Below are 19,858 nucleotides of genomic sequence, written 5' to 3' on the forward strand. Positions count from 1 at the left end.
GACGTATTTCTAAGAGAAACGGTATAATAAATTATGAAAATAGTGGGCGTGGCTTATTTTCCAACTAGCACCTGATTGGATCTAGATAAGTAGGTGTGTTGAATTGCATGAGACATGGTTCATTTCAACTCACCGTCGTCAAACTTTGTGAGGTACCAACGGTGTACACTGACGGGACAGCGTTATCTGTTAATAACAGATATCTCACAAACCCCATTTCGTGTTTTGTCCAATTTTTGAAGCATTCGCGCGTGAAGTGCTGCGAGCACATCTGTGACCACTCTGTCATCCCTCCTTCCTCATAATATAAAAAAATCGAGCCACCTGGACCGTAACAAGGGAATTTTAGGGAAAGGGAAAAGTATTCCGTGAGTTCCACAACCAAAAATGCACCTCCTCGCCATCTCTCCTTTCACGCGCTGTCAATGCTGGCAAACACACAGGCAGCCTGTCTACTGTCAGTTGGAGGGGCGTGGTTACGGATTAAGCAGACACCCAATTCCTCAAGCCTACGTCATCAGTGAAGATCCTCCAATGCAAGAGGGGTGGGGCATTTTCAGATTTTGATTAAAGATTATGAAGCCAAAATTTTTTGTGTGTGGATTGATTCGCATGGATGAATTGTTCAGCACAAAACGATCCATTTAGGCGAACAAAGTAAATATAGTCAATTTTGATTTCATGTGTACTTTAAAAAGTAGAAAGTATATTAAACTTGGGACTCCTGAATCTCAACAGTCTTTCGAAAACTTAAAAGAGCCTTTGAAAAAAAGCTCCAGTGTTAATGTCCAGAGACTTCTACCAAACTTTCACGGTGCAAACAGATGCAAGTGACATGGGCTTGGGAGCCATCTTAACTCAGAAAAACAGTGTAGGAGAACATGTAATAAAGTGGGCCATCCATCTGCAAGGATTTGATTTTATTGTGCTTCACCATAAAGGAAAGTGCAATATTGTGCCTGACATTTTGTCTTTTTTTAACATGATAAAAAAAGGCATATCACAATATCAATGATACAGTGACACGATGACATATGGTTAATATAGTTCCCTAGCGCGCACAACAACAACACCACAAACCCAATAGGTGTGTTCGTCTTGAAGCATCACTGCGAGACTGATCGCTGTACTACAATAAAGTATCATGAGAGGGAATCTAGAGTATATTTGAGTGCACACTCCTACCTTCAAAAATAGGCGAGGCGCATATCTTTAGTAAAGTGGCGTGGAGAAAGGGGAGGGGGCCATAGATTTCAACAGACTGCCAGAGGACAGCTTTAAAAGACTTGCATGTTGTCATGAAAGCTTATCAATTGCACGTGTTTTAAGCCTTGCCAATTTAAATATTTAAAACTGTTTAAAGCATTCAAACAGAAGACACAGAAACTTAACAGAGTTTGCATGCCGAGTTCGGTGCACACTCGGAGAGCCATGCAAAATCTTCTTGGCTTCCTTGAATAACCAGGTTGTCAGGTCATTTGCAATCCATTCCAGTTGTAGAGCCTGGTTACATGTTTGGTACTGACTTGATAGGGCCATTCCCAAAAAGTCTAAAACAGAATAAGTATTTGTTGGTCATTGTAAACTACTGCAGTAACTGGGTTGAACTATTCCCATTAAGATCAGCAAAAGCCTCTTTTAATCGCTGAGATCCTCATAAGATAAATCTTTACTTGCAGGGGAACACTTGGTTTACTTGGTTTCAGATCATGGTGTGCAATTTACCTCTCAACTACTAAACACCACATGTAAAAAAAATGGGGAAAGACCCAGAAACTTACCATATCATCCCACCCACAGACTAACTTCACTGAAAGAATTAACAAAACACTCAACCATGGTTGCTTCATTTCTCAAGGAGAATCATAGGCACTGGGACAGATACATTTCTGAGTTCCCTTTTGCAGGTAACTCTGTTTGACAAGAAAGCACAGCCTATACTCCAGCTGAGATTGCACTCAGGCATAATCTCAAGGGTCCTCTGCATTTGTTCTCGTGTTTGCAGAACTCCTCAGTTTTGGTCTGCTAAATAGTATGGAGTGGCCAGCTGATTTCAATAACAAGTACTCAGGTCAATATAAAAGTGGTTAGTTTCACCACAGCAGCCCTCGTGTCAAAACCGACAGGTGTATAGACCATCGACTCTACCTGCGCGACTCCACTGAGCAAGGACACTGAAAAGGCACCTGAGTATTGCTTTTCTCCCCTTTCTTAACTTTTTGTATAGCTTGTTCTCAAATACTTATTTAGGTCAATTGTACTCACTATGTGCTTTCAGAACTTGAAAAACACACACTAGACGTCAAAGACAGGCCTATCCCAATAACTACGGCCTGTCTCTCTGACCTCTACTACTATACTCTCTATTCCAGTTGGTCTCTGGAACTGCCAGTCTGCGGTTAACAAAGCCAATTTAATTTCTTCTATTGCTACTCATTCCGGTCTCGACCTCATGGCCCTAACTGAGACTTGGATCAAACCTGAAAACACTGCCACTCCCGCAGCCCTCCAAACTAATTTCACTTGTCCCCACACCCCTTGCACCACTGGGAGAGGTGGAGGTACTGGTCTCCTTATCTAAAAAGAAAGGAAATTTGTTCTTCAGCACTCTCTTACAGGTAAAAGTTCATTTGAATCAGATGCAATTACTGTAACCCACCCTGTTAAAATCCACTTTGTAGTCGTTTATCATCCCCCAGGTCAACTGGGAAACGTCTTGGAGGAACTGGATGTGTTACTATCAAACTTTCCTTAGGATGGTACTCCTCTGTTACTGCTTGGTGACTTGGTGATCCCAGGCTGCTGACTTCAACACTCTGATCGCCTCATTTGATCTCAAGTGAGCATCTACTACAGCGACTTACAATCCAGGCAACCAACTAGACCTCATCTACACAAACTGCTGCTCCATGGACACCACTTTAGTCACTCCACTGTACACCTCATACCACTTCCTCATTACTTCTAACCTCACACTTACTCCTAACATAGCACACACTCCTCCGCAGGCCACCTTTTGATGGAACCTATGCTCTCTATCGCCATCTTGCCTAACCTCTATGGTTTCATCCTCACTTCCTTCCTACGCGATTCTGTTTGCCTGGCTTCCCCCCACGTTTTGGGGTGTCCACGCGACGATGGTGGGCAAAGATGCCCCTGTCATGCGTGCGGAGGTCGCGACCCTGCTGGCAAAGGGCGCGATAGAGCCGGTCCCTTCAGCCGACATGAAGTCCGGCTTTTACAGCCCTTACTTCATAGTACCCAAGAAGACAGGTGGGTTACGGCCAATCCTGGACTTGCGTGCCTTGAACAGAGCTCTGCACGAACTCCCGTTCAAGATGCTAACGCCCAAGTGCATTTCCGAATGCATTTGTCCGATGGATTAGTTTGCAGCGATCGACCTGAAGGACGCGTACTTTGACGTCTCCATTCTTCCTTGACACAGACTGTTTCTTCGGTTTGCTCTCAAGGGGAAGGTCTTTACAAAGGTCGTGGAGGGAGCCCTGGCTCCTCTCAGGGAACAAGGTGTCAGTATCCTCAACTACCTCGATGACTGGTCCTGATGGTTGCACCTTTCTGGCCCGGCCGGTCCTGGTTGCCCGAACTTGTACTCCTCGCTACAGCCCCTCCCTGGTCAATTCCTCTGAGGAAGGACCTTCTTTCTCAGAGACTAGGCACTCTCTGGCACCCACGTCCCGATCTATGGAATCTACATGTGTGGGTTCTGAACGGGTCACAGAAGGTTTAGGAACATTGGGTTCTTATGTATCACCACCTTGGTGGATACCTGCCTTCTGTAAGTCCTCCCACGGACAGGCAGCCTGCTAGCATACGTCCAGCTGGAATATGCTACCCAGTGTATTCTGTGTGAGCTATAAGCCCTCACTCGTGCTGGCCTTACGACAGGATGCTATCACTCACATGGGTCACTGGAAGACAGCCATGTGGCATTTTGTAAGGGACCCAATTCGTAACATCGAACTTTACCAACTGAAAGGGAATGTCTAGGTTACGTATGTAAACCTTGTTCCCTGAAGGAGGGAACGGAGACATTACGTCCCCTTGCCATATTGCTGTTCTGCTGAATGGCCGGGTCACTGGCTCGGCTCCTCAGCGAAGACTTGAATGAGTGTTGCTCACGTTGCTCCTTATATACCTGCTCTGCGGGGTGGAACTCGCGATGCAAATCCCACAGACCAAGGTACTTTGTGTACCATTGGCTCGTTTTGTACCACTCGAAGGTGACTGGGCACTCGGGCGAGATCCCATTCGTAACGTCTCCATTCCCTCCTTCAGGGAACGAGGGTTACATATGTAACTGTAACCCAGGTTACCAGTGGAGTAACAGAAAAAATATTGTTATTAATATAACACTATAATAACGTGAGAGTTATTAAAAAGTATTCAAAATTAGTAATTTCAAAAAAAAAAAAAGAAAAATATTACTTTCATACAAACATATATTTTCATTTGAGAAATACTATGACCAATGGTGATTAGTTTTGAACTTGAGATGAGCCAATACGAGCGCAGTATCTGGCGCTGCGTAAGAATTGATTTCCGGGTTTTCGCACGAGGTATATGCGTGAAGTTAAGAGGCAACTCTCTCTCGTGTGCACGGATGCCTGATGAGTGCTGTGTCTCGATGCTCCGGGAAACAGAAATATAGAAATTAGCCTTATAGATGAGTTTGGTCGATGGATTGATGTGAGTGAAAAAATGCATTTTATTTCCTATTACATATAAGTGACGTTGGTATCGTTATGAGAGCGAAACGAATACTCGTCTGTTTAATATAAAAGTGTATGCTGATATACATATACTTAAATAGCATCAGAGTATTGCTAAAGTATTTATGAAGTGAATTTTTTTATTTAAAAAGGGTAAAGGGAGCGATTGTAATGTGGCATGCTGTGCCTGCATCATTATGGAATATTCTGAGTTAAACGATTTCCTTGGTAAGTCAAATTGTTTTGTAACTGTTGCAAACCAAACTGTTATGGTTGTATAAGACGAAAAGCAAGAGAAATTTAATCTGTGAGTGATTTATATGTATTAAAGAAAATGTTTAATGCTGTATAGGGTTAATAACAGCTAAACTGATGGATAAGTGGTCAATATATGAATCATTGTATTATGTTGAGAGAGAGTCACAAACATTGCCTATGTAAAAGAAATATTCTTTATTGGAAAATTGTATTTACACATGTTCAGGTTATAATGAGTAACTCTATTGTCAGTAAAAATTGTTTATTATATGTTACAATGAAGATACTAATGATATTTCTGTGACCTTGACTGTTCAAGGTCAGGTTTTTTTTTCTTCTGTTATGTCTTTTCCAAATTCGCTGTGTATACTGGATCTGTCCTGGCCTTCCAGTGGTTTTGAGGAGGGTTTGGACTGGCGAGCCTCCCTCGAGTTGTTTTTGGATCTTTCTGTTGAAGAAGTATTCGCACTGATTCAACTGAAAATGGTAGGAAAAGGACTAACTTTCCTCATCTTTTAATTTTTTTTATTTTTTTCCGGATGGAGACCTTTTTCATTACCCAGAGATAAAGGACAATTATTTATTTTATTTTTTTTATTTTTCCTAAAACTTTTCAAAGCACTCTTTCACAAGGACTTCAATTCTGATTGGATTTCATTGTAAAAGAAAAAAAGAGAAGAACCATTTGTTGTGCAATTGGGTTGTATGTTGTTTATTTACGATTTACCCTGTTGAAACCCAAAGGGAAAAAAAAACTGAGATCTAAAGTGTTGAAATCTTACATTCTGGTTGGAAAGGAAATACATATGTACATTTTATTTCATTTTATTTTATTTGTTATCAACCAATGTAATTCACCTGTTGTCATTCACCTGCAAATACAGTGTGTTCAAACGAGTATTCACTGTTGTTGTGGCATCTTTCTCAGCAGCGAATCTGTTTCTTCTGAAACGCTGGTCCATAGATTTCATTAGGTTAATAGCCAGAGAATAAGCGCTACAAAAAGTTGGCGAGCCAGCCCAGGAGATTGATTGCCATACAACAACACTGACTTCTCAGTACAACAAAACAAATTGAATTCTTACTGAGAAACAAGATATCCAAGTGTTAACAATATGGATATAGTGGAACGAGAAAACGTAAATGTTCCCAATGCTGTTATAGTGGGTGGCTTAACATTGAGTGAATCTGACCAAAACTTAGAAGCATGGCTAGTACGGTATGGCAGCATTAGTCGTACTCTACTTATAGATGACCCCACATCTGAGTTTCATTGGCAGGCTATAATAGAGTTTGCACATAGCTCTGCAATGGCAACTCTGAAGCTTCTGTTGCCTTTGAGTATTGTTAGCACTTCAGATGCAGATGTCATATTCACTGTGCGTGCCCTAAGCAGTGTACATACCCCTGTAGTTAAAGAGAATTCTACTGAGGGTTATTTGGCACAACTGAAAGCCATTGCTAATGCTAATGGCAAATCTTTTGAAGAAGTGCTTCAAGAGGAGTTGTTAAAAATGAGGTCAGTTGGTCCTACCACTGAGCAGTTGCCCAGCGGTCATGTAGCAGACCCCCAAACTCGGGGACTCGACACTGCCAGTTCCTTCAATGACAGTGGGTCACCTGTCACATCACAGAGAATGGGAGAAAGCAAAGATGGAACTTTCTCACCAAACATTTTTCCATTACTGGGTGCTGAAAGCCAGAAAACTCAAAACCTGTCCAAGGAAAATGAGAATACTGTACCTAATGCTGGTGGAATTAACAGTTCTTCAAACCCAGGGACTTCACAGCCAGTTCTGAATATGGATGTTATAAATCCTCTTGGTGTGCAAAGAGTCGTGGTTGAGCATGTTGTGAGGACAAGTGATGTGACAGCTCAGCATACTTCACTACGTCTCAGATCTTTCTCAGGGAAAATTCCACGTCCACCAAATGAACCAGACTTCGAAACGTGGCGAGCAAGTGTGAAATTCCTGCTGGACGATCCATCTGTTTCAGACTTGTCCCGTACCAGAAGAATCCTAGACAGCTTGCTTCCACCTGCTGCTGATGTAATCAAACATGTTAGTCCACAATCAACGCCCTCCGTATATTTAGAGTTGCTGGAATCAGTGTATGGATCAGTGGAGGATGGGGAGGAGCTGCTGGCGAAGTTTATGACAATGTTGCAGAATCAGGGGGAAAAGCCTTCCAGCTACCTGCACCGATTACAAGTGATGTTAAGTGCAACCGTGAGGAGAGGTGGCATTGCAGAGAAGGAGCGTGACCGCAGTTTGCTCAAGCAGTTCTGTCGTGGGTGCTGGGATCAGGACTTAATTGTAAATCTTCAGCTGGAAAGGAGAACGAATAACCCACCTACCTTCGCTGAACTAGTAGTGTCTGTCAGAACAGAGGAAGATAGGAGAGCTTCAAAGGAGGATCGAATGAGGAGTCATTTTGGGATGACTAAACAAGGTCTAGCCCCTACCAAGGCACGAGCTGCAGCTCATCAGTTGTCTGCTCACTCACGTGAGGTAGCCAGTGGAGCAGCCCCTGAAACAGACTCTATGAGAATGCAAATTTCAGAAATTCACGCTCAACTTGCCTCCATGCAACCATTGACTCACCAGAAGTGCCAGCCCGCTTGTTCCAAAGTGATGGATGTGACTTCGCTAAAAAAAGAACTGACAGAACTACGAGCCCAGGTTCAAGCTATGGCATCTGCAGTCTCTCCGGAAGTCCGGAACAGAAGCTCAGAGGCTGAGGAAATTGCTGAACTTACAAAACAGGTTGCAGAGTTGAAAGCTCAACTAACCATCTCAGATTCACAGAAGCATCTGCCAGGAAGAGCATCTGGTTTCAGGATTCCTTCCATGACTTCACAGCCCAAGCAAACTCGACAAGAAAGTGACTCAATCATTAGTGGTGGACTGACCTCAAATAGACCCCGTCCAAGCTACTGTTTTCGTTGCGGAGAAGATGGTCATATTTTGCTGTAAAGTGTGAAAATGATCCAGATCCGGCTAAAGTAGAAAGCAAATGCCACCAGCTGAGGGAGAAACAAGCTCAGTGGGACCTGAAAAACAGAGTTGCATCCCCGAAGTTAAACTCCAATCAGTCTCTGTAGCAGGGCGTACGGAAACTGAGAGAAGACCTACATGCCCTAACAAACCTAGAAAAGCATTCAACAAGTGTCATGAAGTAATTCAGAGAAATTTACCAAGAGGATTGGTTGGAATGAAATGTATTGCCCAATTAGTAGTTGAAGGAACTCCAGTGAACTGTTTGATAGATACAGGTTCCCAAGTAACCACCATTCCGCTTTCCTTTTATCACAAACATTTGTCGAAACATCCTTTGAAGTCACTTGAGTCTTTACTGGTAGAGGGAGCAAATGGCCAGTCAGTCCCCTACTTGGGCTATGTAGAGCTCACTCTGAAGTTTCCTTCAGAGTTCTTGGGAGTAAAATCAGAAGTCACTACCTTAGCCCTAGTGGTCCCTGATTTGATGCACATGCCCCAGGTCCTTGTGGGAACGAATTCCCTTGATGCTCTTTATGCGAACCATGCTCAAGAAGGTTCAGGAAACTTCAATCCAGCTTTTAATGGATATCAAGCAGTTCTCAAAATTCTGGATGTCAGACATAAACAAATGAGCACTGAAGTTCTGGGATGTGTAACACTGGCGGGGACTACTCCAAAAGTTGTGTCAGCAGGGAGTGTAGCTGTTCTTGATGGAGTTGTTAATCTAAGTTGCCATTCTCCTGAGAGCTTGACAACATTAGGGCAGCCGGAAATGTCCTCTATGCCAGGTGGATTATTAGTGGCTAGTGGACTGTACGCTTTGCCTGCTAAACGCTCTTTTACTTTACCTGTAGTGGTGAGAAATGACACCCAGACTGACATAGCTGTTCCACCAAAAGCTGTGATCGCCAAAATGTACACTGTTCATCACGTAATGGAGACGCAGGCAAAACATGATGCTCCTCATATGCAATTGAACTCTGGCAGCTCACCAATAAAATTTGATTTTGGGGATTCCCCTTTACCAGCAGAGTGGAGGACCCGAATATCAGCTTTACTGAATACAATGCCTGAGGTTTTTGCATTACACGACATGGACTATGGTCATACCGATAAAGTGAGACATCACATCAAACTCAGTGATGAAACTCCTTTTAAACATCGAGCCAGGCCCATTCATCCACAGGATGTCGACGCTGTCCGCAAGCACCTGCAAGATTTGTTGGCTGCTGGAATTATTAGAGAATCTGAGTCTCCCTTTGCCTCCCCTATTGTGGTGGTGAGGAAGAAGGATAATTCAGTACGCCTTTGTATCGACTTCAGAAAACTCAACTCCCAGACTATAAAGGACGCCTATGCGCTTCCCAACTTGGAAGAGGTGTTTTCCGTTTTAACCGGTTCAAAGTGGTTCTCCGTTCTGGATTTGAAGTCTGGGTACTACCAAATCGAGATGGAGGAAGCGGATAAACATAAGACCGCCTTTGTGTGCCCGCAAGGATTCTGGGAGTTTAATAGAATGCCGCAAGGGATTACAAATGCTCCCAGTACCTTTCAACGGCTCATGGAGCGCTGTATGGGTGATCTGAATCGAAAGGAGGTACTAGTTTTCATAGACGACCTAATCATTTTTTCAGAATTCCTTGAAGAGCACGAACATCGGCTAGTGCAGGTCCTCACTCGTCTGAAGGAATATGGCTTGAAACTCTCGCCTGAAAAATGTAAATTTTTTCAGACTTCAGTGCGATATTTGGGACATATTGTTTCTCAACACGGTGTAGAGACAGACCCAGTGAAAATTGAGGCCATTAAAACCTGGCCAAGGCCACAAACTCTCAAGGAACTGAAATCATTCTTGGGATTTGCTGGGTATTATAGGAGGTTTGTTCAAGACTTTTCTAAAATAGTCAAGCCTCTCAACAACCTCACAGCTGGATACCCTCCAATTCGGAAAGGAAGTAAGTGTAAAGACCCAAATCGTCATTACTATGATCCAAAGGAAAAGCTGGGAGGCAGGTGGGATGCTTCTTGTCAGCAGGCGTTTGAGACAATTGTGGAAAAATTAACAACTGCTCCAGTTCTGGGATATGCTGACCCTCGATTGCCATACGTATTGCATACTGATGCAAGCACCATAGGCTTAGGTGCCGCCTTATATCAAGAACAAGAAGGTCATTTGAGGGTCATTGCTTATGCAAGTCGAGCACTAACTAAGAGTGAATCCAGATATCCTGCTCATAAACTTGAGTTTTTGGCCCTCAAGTGGGCGGTTACCTCAAAGTTCAGCGACTATTTGTACGGGGCTGAGTTTACTGTTGTAACCGACAGTAACCCCTTAACTTATATCCTGACTTCGGCCAAATTGGACTCTACCAGTTATAGATGGCTGTCTGGGTTATCAACATATAATTTCAAAATCCACTACAGAGCAGGAGCCCAAAACCAGGATGCCGATGGGTTGTCCAGGCGTCCGAATGGACAGCTGTTGAGTGATCTGGAATCTCAAAAAGAACAGGAGAGAATTAAACAATTCACTCTCAATCATCTGTCTGAAATCGACAAAGATCTGCCTCTGATTCTGCCAGAAGAAATGAAGGCGGTGTGTGAGAAACATCAGGTTAGCCAGGCACGGGATGAGCATCACCCTGTCTTGATGACATTAGTGGAGTCATTAACGATGGATGCTGGTGCATTGCCTCAAGAATTCCAAGAGGAATATGAAAATGGCTTACCTGTAATCCCTCACCTCTCTGAAGAAGCTTTAGCAGCCCAGCAACGAGCAGATCCAGAGTTGAAAGTGGTCCTTGAGTACCTAGAGTCTGGCGAAAAACCCCTTGGTAGGAAGCTCCAGTCACCTAATATGGCAGTGTGGATGAGAGAGTGGAATAAGTTTGAAGTCAAGAATGGAGTGTTGTATCGGAAAAGAATGGATCAAGGTAGAGTGTTGAGCCAACTAGTGTTACCCAAGAATCTTCGGGAAATGGTACTTACCAGTTTACATGATGACATGGGTCATTTAGGGCTGGAGCGAACTCTTGACCTCCTTCGCTACAGGTTCTTTTGGCCTAAAATGGCTAATGCTGTGGAGAGAAAAATCAAAACCTGTGAGCATTGTATTCGGAGGAAATCCCCACCACAGAGAGCAGCTCCTTTAGTGAACATACAGACCAGCAGGCCCATGGAGCTGGTCTGTATGGATTTCTTGTCGGTAGAGCCAGACGGTAGCAACGCAAAGGATATATTGGTCATTACAGACCATTTTACAAAGTATGCCATTGCGATACCTACGAAAGATCAGAAGGCTCGGACCGTGGCCAGATGTCTCTGGGACAATTTCTTACTGCACTATGGCTTTCCTGAAAAATTACATAGTGATCAGGGCCCAGATTTTGAGTCCAGAACCATTCAAGAGCTGTGCAAAGTCGCAGGTATCCGTAAGGTGAGGACGACTCCCTATCATCCGAGGGGAAACCCAGTGGAGCGGTTTAACAGGACCTTGCTGCAAATGTTGGGAACCCTGGAGAATGAAAAGAAGGCCCACTGGAAGGAATTTGTTAAACCGCTTGTGCATGCGTACAACTGCACAAAAAATGATGTTACGGGGTACTCACCTTACGAAATGATGTTCAGACGCCAGCCTCGATTGCCCGTGGATCTTGCTTTTGGACTTCCAGTCAATGACTCCTTCCAATCTCATTCACAGTATGTCAAATCTCTGAAGGATCGGTTGGAGGAGAGTTACCAGCTCGCAACTCGCAATGCCATGAAGGTAGCGGAGAGAAACAAAAGGAGATTTGATCGGAATGTAGTTGCCTCCGCTCTGGATGTAGGTGATCGAGTCCTAGTAAGGAATGTACGGCTAAGAGGGAAACACAAAATAGCGGACAAATGGGAGCCTGATGTTTATGTTGTGTTGACGAAAAGCAGTGGTATTCCTGTGTATACAGTTCGCCCAGAAGGAAAGGAAAGTCCAGTGCGTACTTTGCATCGTGATTTACTTCTTCCCTGTGGGTTCTTGCCCAGCCCTGCAGTTGAAGAATCTGTCCAGCGAAAAGAATATCGTAGGCCTAGGACAAGAGCCCAGTTCAGAGTTAAGAACATTCCCGAAACAGAGACTCCGTATAGTCATTCTGAATCTGAGAGTGAATCAGTTTGCCTTGATCTACCTGAAGAGTCCTTGGAGTTCACTACTAGAGTTGTTTCTGAAGCAAGACCAATTCATCACTCAGAGAGTTCATTGGTTACAAGGAACGTTCCTCAAGTGGAGTCAGAGAGCTCACCATCTGTCGTCCCGGACCCGTTAAGAGATGATTCACCTGTTGATCAAAATTTAATCAGTGATGGAGTAGAGAGAAACTCACCTGTGATGGATCACGTAGAACCGTGCACCTCTGGGATTCAACCTGAAAGTGATAGTGAAGACAGATTTGTGAAAGTAACTTCAGAAAAAGAATGTAACGAATCAAGTGAGCTACCTGAATCATTTGAAGTGGTGAATGAAATTGAACCTGATGCACGTATAGAGAACACAACTTCTCATTTTGATTTGCCCACATCCAGACAATTCATAGACATTCCAACTGTGGAAATTGATTCAGGAGCCATGGGTCCAAAACGTTCAAAAAGACAGAGTAGACCACCAAACAAACTGCAGTATGCACAGCTGGGAAATCCATTGATTTCAGTCATTCAGTCTTTATTGCATGGATTGAGCTCTGCACTTTCTGAGTCAGTGGGGGAATCAAATTACAATAAATACTGCAATTCTGGATCCAATGCAGCTTCACTTGTCTGACTTAGCCACTCCCAAGCACAGGGACGTGCTTTGATTCAGGAGGGGAAAGTGTAACCCAGGTTACCAGTGGAGTAACAGAAAAAATATTGTTATTAATATAACACTATAATAACGTGAGAGTTATTAAAAAGTATTCAAAATTAGTAATTTCAAAAAAAAAAAAGAAAAATATTACTTTATATTTTCATTTGAGAAATACTATGACCAATGGTGATTAGTTTTGAACTTGAGATGAGCCAATACGAGCGCAGTATCTGGCGCTGCGTAAGAATTGATTTCTGGGTTTTCGCACGAGGTATATGCGTGAAGTTAAGAGGCAACTCTCTCTCGTGTGCACGGATGCCTGATGAGTGCTGTGTCTCGATGCTCCGGGAAACAGAAATATAGAAATTAGCCTTATAGATGAGTTTGGTCGATGGATTGATGTGAGTGAAAAAATGCATTTTATTTCCTATTACATATAAGTGACGTTGGTATCGTTATGAGAGCGAAACGAATACTCGTCTGTTTAATATAAAAGTGTATGCTGATATACATATACTTAAATAGCATCAGAGTATTGCTAAAGTATTTATGAAGTGAATTTTTTTATTTAAAAAGGGTAAAGGGAGCGATTGTAATGTGGCATGCTGTGCCTGCATCATTCTGGAATATTCTGAGTTAAACGATTTCCTTGGTAAGTCAAATTGTTTTGTAACTGTTGCAAACCAAACTGTTATGGTTGTATAAGACGAAAAGCAAGAGAAATTTAATCTGAATGAAATGAAATGATTAAAATGAGTGATTTATATGTATTAAAGAAAATGTTTAATGCTGTATAGGGTTAATAACAGCTAAACTGATGGATAAGTGGTCAATATATGAATCATTGTATTATGTTGAGAGAGAGTCACAAACATTGCCTATGTAAAAGAAATATTCTTTATTGCAAAATTGTATTTACACATGTTCAGGTTATAATGAGTAACTCTATTGTCAGTAAAAATTGTTTATTATATGTTACAATGAAGATACTAATGATATTTCTGTGACCTTGACTGTTCAAGGTCAGGTTTTTTTTTCTTCTGTTATGTCTTTTCCAAATTCGCTGTGTATACTGGATCTGTCCTGGCCTTCCAGTGGTTTTGAGGAGGGTTTGGACTGGCGAGCCTCCCTCGAGTTGTTTTTGGATCTTTCTGTTGAAGAAGTATTCGCACTGATTCAACTGAAAATGGTAGGAAAAGGACTAACTTTCCTCATCTATTAATTTTTTTTATTTTTTTCCGGATGGAGACCTTTTTCATTACCCAGAGATAAAGGACAATTATTTATTTTATTTTTTTTATTTTTCCTAAAACTTTTCAAAGCACTCTTTCACAAGGACTTCAATTCTGATTGGATTTCATTGTAAAAGAAAAAAAGAGAAGAACCATTTGTTGTGCAATTGGGTTGTATGTTGTTTATTTACGATTTACCCTGTTGAAACCCAAAGGGAAAAAAAACTGAGATCTAAAGTGTTGAAATCTTACATTCTGGTTGGAAAGGAAATACATATGTACATTTTATTTCATTTTATTTTATTTGTTATCAACCAATGTAATTCACCTGTTGTCATTCACCTGCAAATACAGTGTGTTCAAACGAGTATTCACTGTTGTTGTGGCATCTTTCTCAGCAGCGAATCTGTTTCTTCTGAAACGCTGGTCCATAGATTTCATTAGGTTAATAGCCAGAGAATAAGCGCTACATAACCAAGACGTTTTCTTCACAAATAAGACAAGAGCCATCAGTGACTTATTCTCTACACCGCAGACTGATGATAACTTCATAACAACTAATACAGACTCTCTCTCCTCCTTCTTTCCACTCTCAGAGATGGACGCTTCCAAACTTAACCTTTCTAATCATCCTACTACTTGTCCACTTGATCCTATCCCCACTCACCTCCTTCAAGCCATTTCTGCTTTAGTCTTACCTTCACTTACTCACATTATCAACACCTCTCTTCATTTATGGTACATTTCCCTCAGCCTTTAAGCAGGCTCGGGTAAGCCTACTGCTTAAGAAACCATCTCGAAATCCAGTACTTTTAGAAAACTACAGACCAGTATCCCTTCTCCCATTCATTGCAAAGACACTTGAGCGAGTTGTGTTCAACCAACTCTCGATGTTCCTTGAACAGAACAACTTCCTGGACAGCAACCAATCTGGCTTCAAAAGTGGCCACTCAACTGAGACTGCTCTGCTCTCGGTTACTGAAGCCCTGCGACTGGCAAGAGCAGCTTCAAAATCCTCGGTACTCATCTTACTGGACCTGTGTGCTGCTTTTGACACTGTTAATCACCAGATTCTCCTGTCCACCCTCAGAAAGATGGGCATCTCTGGAACTGCACTCCTGTGGTTTAAGTCTTAGCTCGCAGATAGATCCTTCAAGGTGTCTTGTAGGGGTGAAGTTTCTAAATCACAATTTCTTGCTACTGTGGTTACTCAAGGCTCAGTACTTGGACCACTTCTCTTTTCCATCAACATGACGTGTTTAGGATCTGTCATTCAGAAGCATGGCTTTTCCTATCACTGCTATGCTGATGACACCCAACTCTACTTCTCATTCCAACCAGATGACCCGACACTAGCTGCTCACATTCCAGCCTGAGTGACATTTCTAGCTGGATGCATGACCATCACCTTCAGCTCAACCTTACTAAGACCGAACTGCTGGTGGTTCCGGCTAACCCATTTGTTACGTCCCCCAGCCCTGTTTGATCCTAATCATGTGTTTGAACGCAGTGTCCCTTCTCTTAATTACAGATGATCCACACCTGTGCGGAGCCCTATAAAGAGCTGCTGAAACCACACCTGAGGGCGTACACAGAGAGCTGGAGAACAGAGCTGATGCACTGCCGTGCTGTTTAACTTTATAGGGATTGCGGTCCACCCAGTTGTAGAAAACGTTCCGCTTTTGTATTTTTTTTTTTTGTTGTGTTACCATATCTTTCATTTTTCTATTAAACAAGCATACCCCTACCTTTGACACGAGCTGATCTGTGTGCGTCTCTCCTTGATGTTAAGGGTGGTGTCCGTGCGCCCGTAACATTAGTGGAGGCTCGTCCGCGATTAATAATTTGATTAAATCGGACTTTAGTGTTTAGTGTGAATTGCGGAACTTTTGAAAGGGTACAACATTTTGGTGAGTATTCTGGTAGGCAACTATGGTTGTCTGTCTGGTTGTTTAGTCGACTGTTTTTTTTTATTTTGGTGGATATCTCAGGAGGGGGCACGTGAGAGGCCTCGAGCTAAGTAAGCCACTGAAGATTGCGTAGGTATTTAGGATTTTTGTTTTGTTTTTGTGTGTATAGTTAGATAGAGAAGTTGGACAACATTTTTGCTTATCAGAATACCTTCTAGTTTAGTTGTATAGCTTGTAGTATATTGTGGCATATTGCCTATTTAGTGAGCGCTGGTACTTTGGAGGTACTAGTGTATTAGTAAAATTTTATGGGTGGACATAAAAATTTGTGGTCTTTGTAGCCTACACTGTGCTTTTCGTTTGATCACTTTAGATATTTGCTACTTTGTAGCCTGATCACAGTTAAACTGCTTAGGTGAGTGCTTGTATATGTATTTGTGTTTGTAAAAAAAAAAAAAAAAAAAAAAAAAAAAAAAATTATAATTTTCTTTGTGATCTTGTTGCATTGAGTTTTTTTTTTTTCTCTTTTTGCGCTTAAAATGGCAACAGAGGAAGCATTTGTTAAGGAACCCTCTACTGAGTTATTTTTAAGACTTTCGAAAGAGCAGTTGCTAAACTTAGCTGCAACTTATGAGGTTGAGATCACGTCTGCTGAGAAACGCACCAAAGATACAATCAGGGCCGTCTTACAAGCTGCTTTGATTAATAAGGGCATTCTGCCTGTAGAAAAACAATCTCCCGTGTCTACGGAGGCATTACAGCTGCAGGTTCGGTTGAGGGAGTTAAGCATCAAAGAGAAGGAAATTGAGTATGATCGTGAGCGAATGCAAGCACAGGTCCGTGAGCATGAACTATAACATCGATTGGCATTGAGAAAGTTAGAAATTGAGGCCCAGAGGGAAGGTGTCACTCCTTCTGATCCTCATTCATTTGATGTCACGCGCCACATCCGTCTTGTGCCACCTTTAAGAGATGTGGAAAAATATTTTCCACACTTTGAGCGTGTCGCTACCAATTTAAACTGGCCGAAAACGGCGTGGGCATTCCTCCTGCAATGCGTGTTAGTAGGAAAAGCGCAGGAGGTTTACTCCTCACTAACAGTAGAGCAGAGTGGTGACTATGATGTAGTGAAAGCGTCAATTCTGAGGTGCTATCAGCTGATTCCTGAAGCATACAGACAGAAGTTTAGGAACTTAAAAAAAATGGAGCGTCAAACTTTTGTTGAATTTGGTCGAGATAAAGCAGCTCTCTTTGATCGTTGGTGCTCGGCACTACAGGTTGATAGTCAGGAGAAATTGCGTGAACTAATTCTTCTAGAAGAATTTAAGAACTGTCTGCCAACCACAGTGGCCACCTATCTAGCTGAGCAGAAGGCAGAGTCAATTTCTGAAGCTGCTATCCTTGCTGACGAATACGTTCTAACGCATAACATTAGCAGAGACCGTTTTCGCTTAAGAATTAATCCCTCTATGACCTCTGATGCAGACAGGAAACAGAGTGCAATAAAACAAGATGACCGACACTGTTTTTATTGTAAAAAGCCCGGGCATATCGTCGCAGACTGCTTGATATTAAAAAAAAAACAGTCCACGAAACCAATGGGACTCGTTAGTTCTGCAAAGAAAGTATCACCTATCCTTCGTACAGGGTTAAAATCAGAGAAAGCCCAGTCCATGTACGATCCCTTTCTGACGAATGGGACTGTATCAGTGCCGGGTGAGGAAGCTGTTGCTGTGCGCATCTTGCGAGATACGGGTGCTGCACAGTCCTTCCTCCTTCGCGGTTTGTTGCCATTGTCGGAAAAGACTGCAACTGGTAGTAGTATTCTTGTTCGAGGAATTGAGATGTGTTTTCTTGATGTTCCCTTACATTATGTGCATCTCGAGTCTGATTTGGTGTCTGGTGATGTGGTTGTTGGTGTGCAAGACTTCTTGCCAATCCCCGGTGTCACGTTCCTCCTTGGCAATGACCTAGCCGGTGGGAACGTGTGGAGTCGGGGTGATGTCCCACCAGAGGTTGTGTCAGTGCCGCTCAGTCAAGGGTGCCCTGATGAGTGCTCACTAAAATTCCCTGACGTTTTTCCCACTAGTGTCGTCACTAGGTCGCAGACTCGAAGGTTGAGGGATTCCGTACCTCCTAAGGATGTAGACCTAAGTGACAGTTTTGTTGCTCACCCCGCAGAGTGTGAGAGGTTATTCGAACCCCCTTCCACTCCATGCCACGGTAGTCCTGTACCTGTGGCGAACGGTGAGAAAGAAAGAAAAACCAAAGAGCCAGATGTTTTGCTGTCCTTAGAGAAACTTATTAATGCTCAACAAAAAGACCCCTCTCTTGTTTCATGTTTTAAGGCAGTTCAATCTGTTTCAGACCATGTCAGCGAGAGCCCTGCTTATTTCATCAGAGACGGTCTGCTTAAGCGGACGTGGAGACCTCAGAAAAGTAATGAGTGGAATGACATTGAGCAAATCGTTATGCCCGCTGAAAATAGATGTGCTATTCTGAGTGTCGCACATGATGGTGTTTCTGGTCATTTAGGTGTGACTAAAACATTCAACCGCATTCTTCGTCATTTTTTTTGGCCTGGGCTGAAGCGTGATGTGCGGCAGTATTGTAAAACGTGCCATGTCTGCCAGGTTAGTGGTAAACCAAACCAGATAATTCCACCTGCACCGTTATACCCCATACCTGCCGTGAGTGAGCCTTTTGAGAGGGTAATCATTGACTGTGTCGGTCCTCTTCCACGGTCGAAAAGTGGATATCAGTATCTATTAACAATTATGTGTACTGCTACTTGTTTCCCGGAGGCGGTGCCTCTGAGAAAAATCACTGCTAAAATCGTGACCAGGGCTCTTTTAAAGTTCTTTGCTTTTGTGGGACTACCGAAAGTCATTCAAACTGACCAAGGAACAAATTTTACTTCGCGTGTCTTCTCCCAGATCATGAAATCGCTCCAGATTAAGCACCGAATTTCTAGCGCGTACCATCCGGAGAGTCAAGGCGCTCTCGAACGTTACCATCAGACACTAAAATCGATGCTGCGTGCATATTGCTTTGAGACGGGTACGAACTGGGAGGAGGCGATTCCTTGGATGCTGATGGCCTCTAGAGAAGTAGTACAAGAGTCAATTGGTTTCAGCCCTGCGGAGCTAGTGTTTGCACATGACATTCGCACACCTTTGAGCGTCCTTAAAGATAAGTGGATGAGCAAGCCTACTTCTCGTAGTGCACTACAGTTTATAAGCGACGTTCGCACCCGCCTACACCGAGCTCGTGAACTAGCTAGAGAGAACTTAGAAAAGACCCAAACTGGCATGAAAACTTGGTATGATCGAAAGGCAAGAGCCCGTTCATTTAAACCTGGAGACCAAGTGTTGGTTCTCTTACCCGTGTCCGGTTCTGCATTCCAGGCACGATTCAGTGGACCATATACCATTGAAAAGAGAATATCTGATTTGAATTACGTAATTTCAACCCCCGACAAGCAAAGACATTCTCGCGTCTGTCATGTAAATATGCTTAAACCATACTATACGCGCAAAGATGTTAAGACTGACTTGTGTAATCTTATCGTACACGGTCTTGAGTCCTCTGTGTTGCCTTCACTTGTAGATGATGATGATGATGTGGAGACCCCTCCATCGAGATGTGTGATTGAAGGTCGACTTAAAAACTCTGCTATGCTGTCGGTCATTGCAAATCGATTACCACATTTAACTCCCTCTCAAATCGCTGAAATATTATCTGTGATGGATGATTTTCCTGAGTTATTCGGAGATGTTCCGACTGTAACAACAGTTTTGGAACATGACATAGATGTGGGTGATAAAGGCCCGATTAAACAACACCCATATAGGGTAAATCCAGAAAAGCGTTCTATTCTGCAACGAGAGGTTGAGTATATGACCAGGAA

The sequence above is a fragment of the Carassius auratus genome, chromosome 10 (genome assembly GCF_003368295.1).
Source record: "Carassius auratus strain Wakin chromosome 10, ASM336829v1, whole genome shotgun sequence".
Lineage (NCBI taxonomy): Eukaryota > Metazoa > Chordata > Actinopteri > Cypriniformes > Cyprinidae > Carassius > Carassius auratus.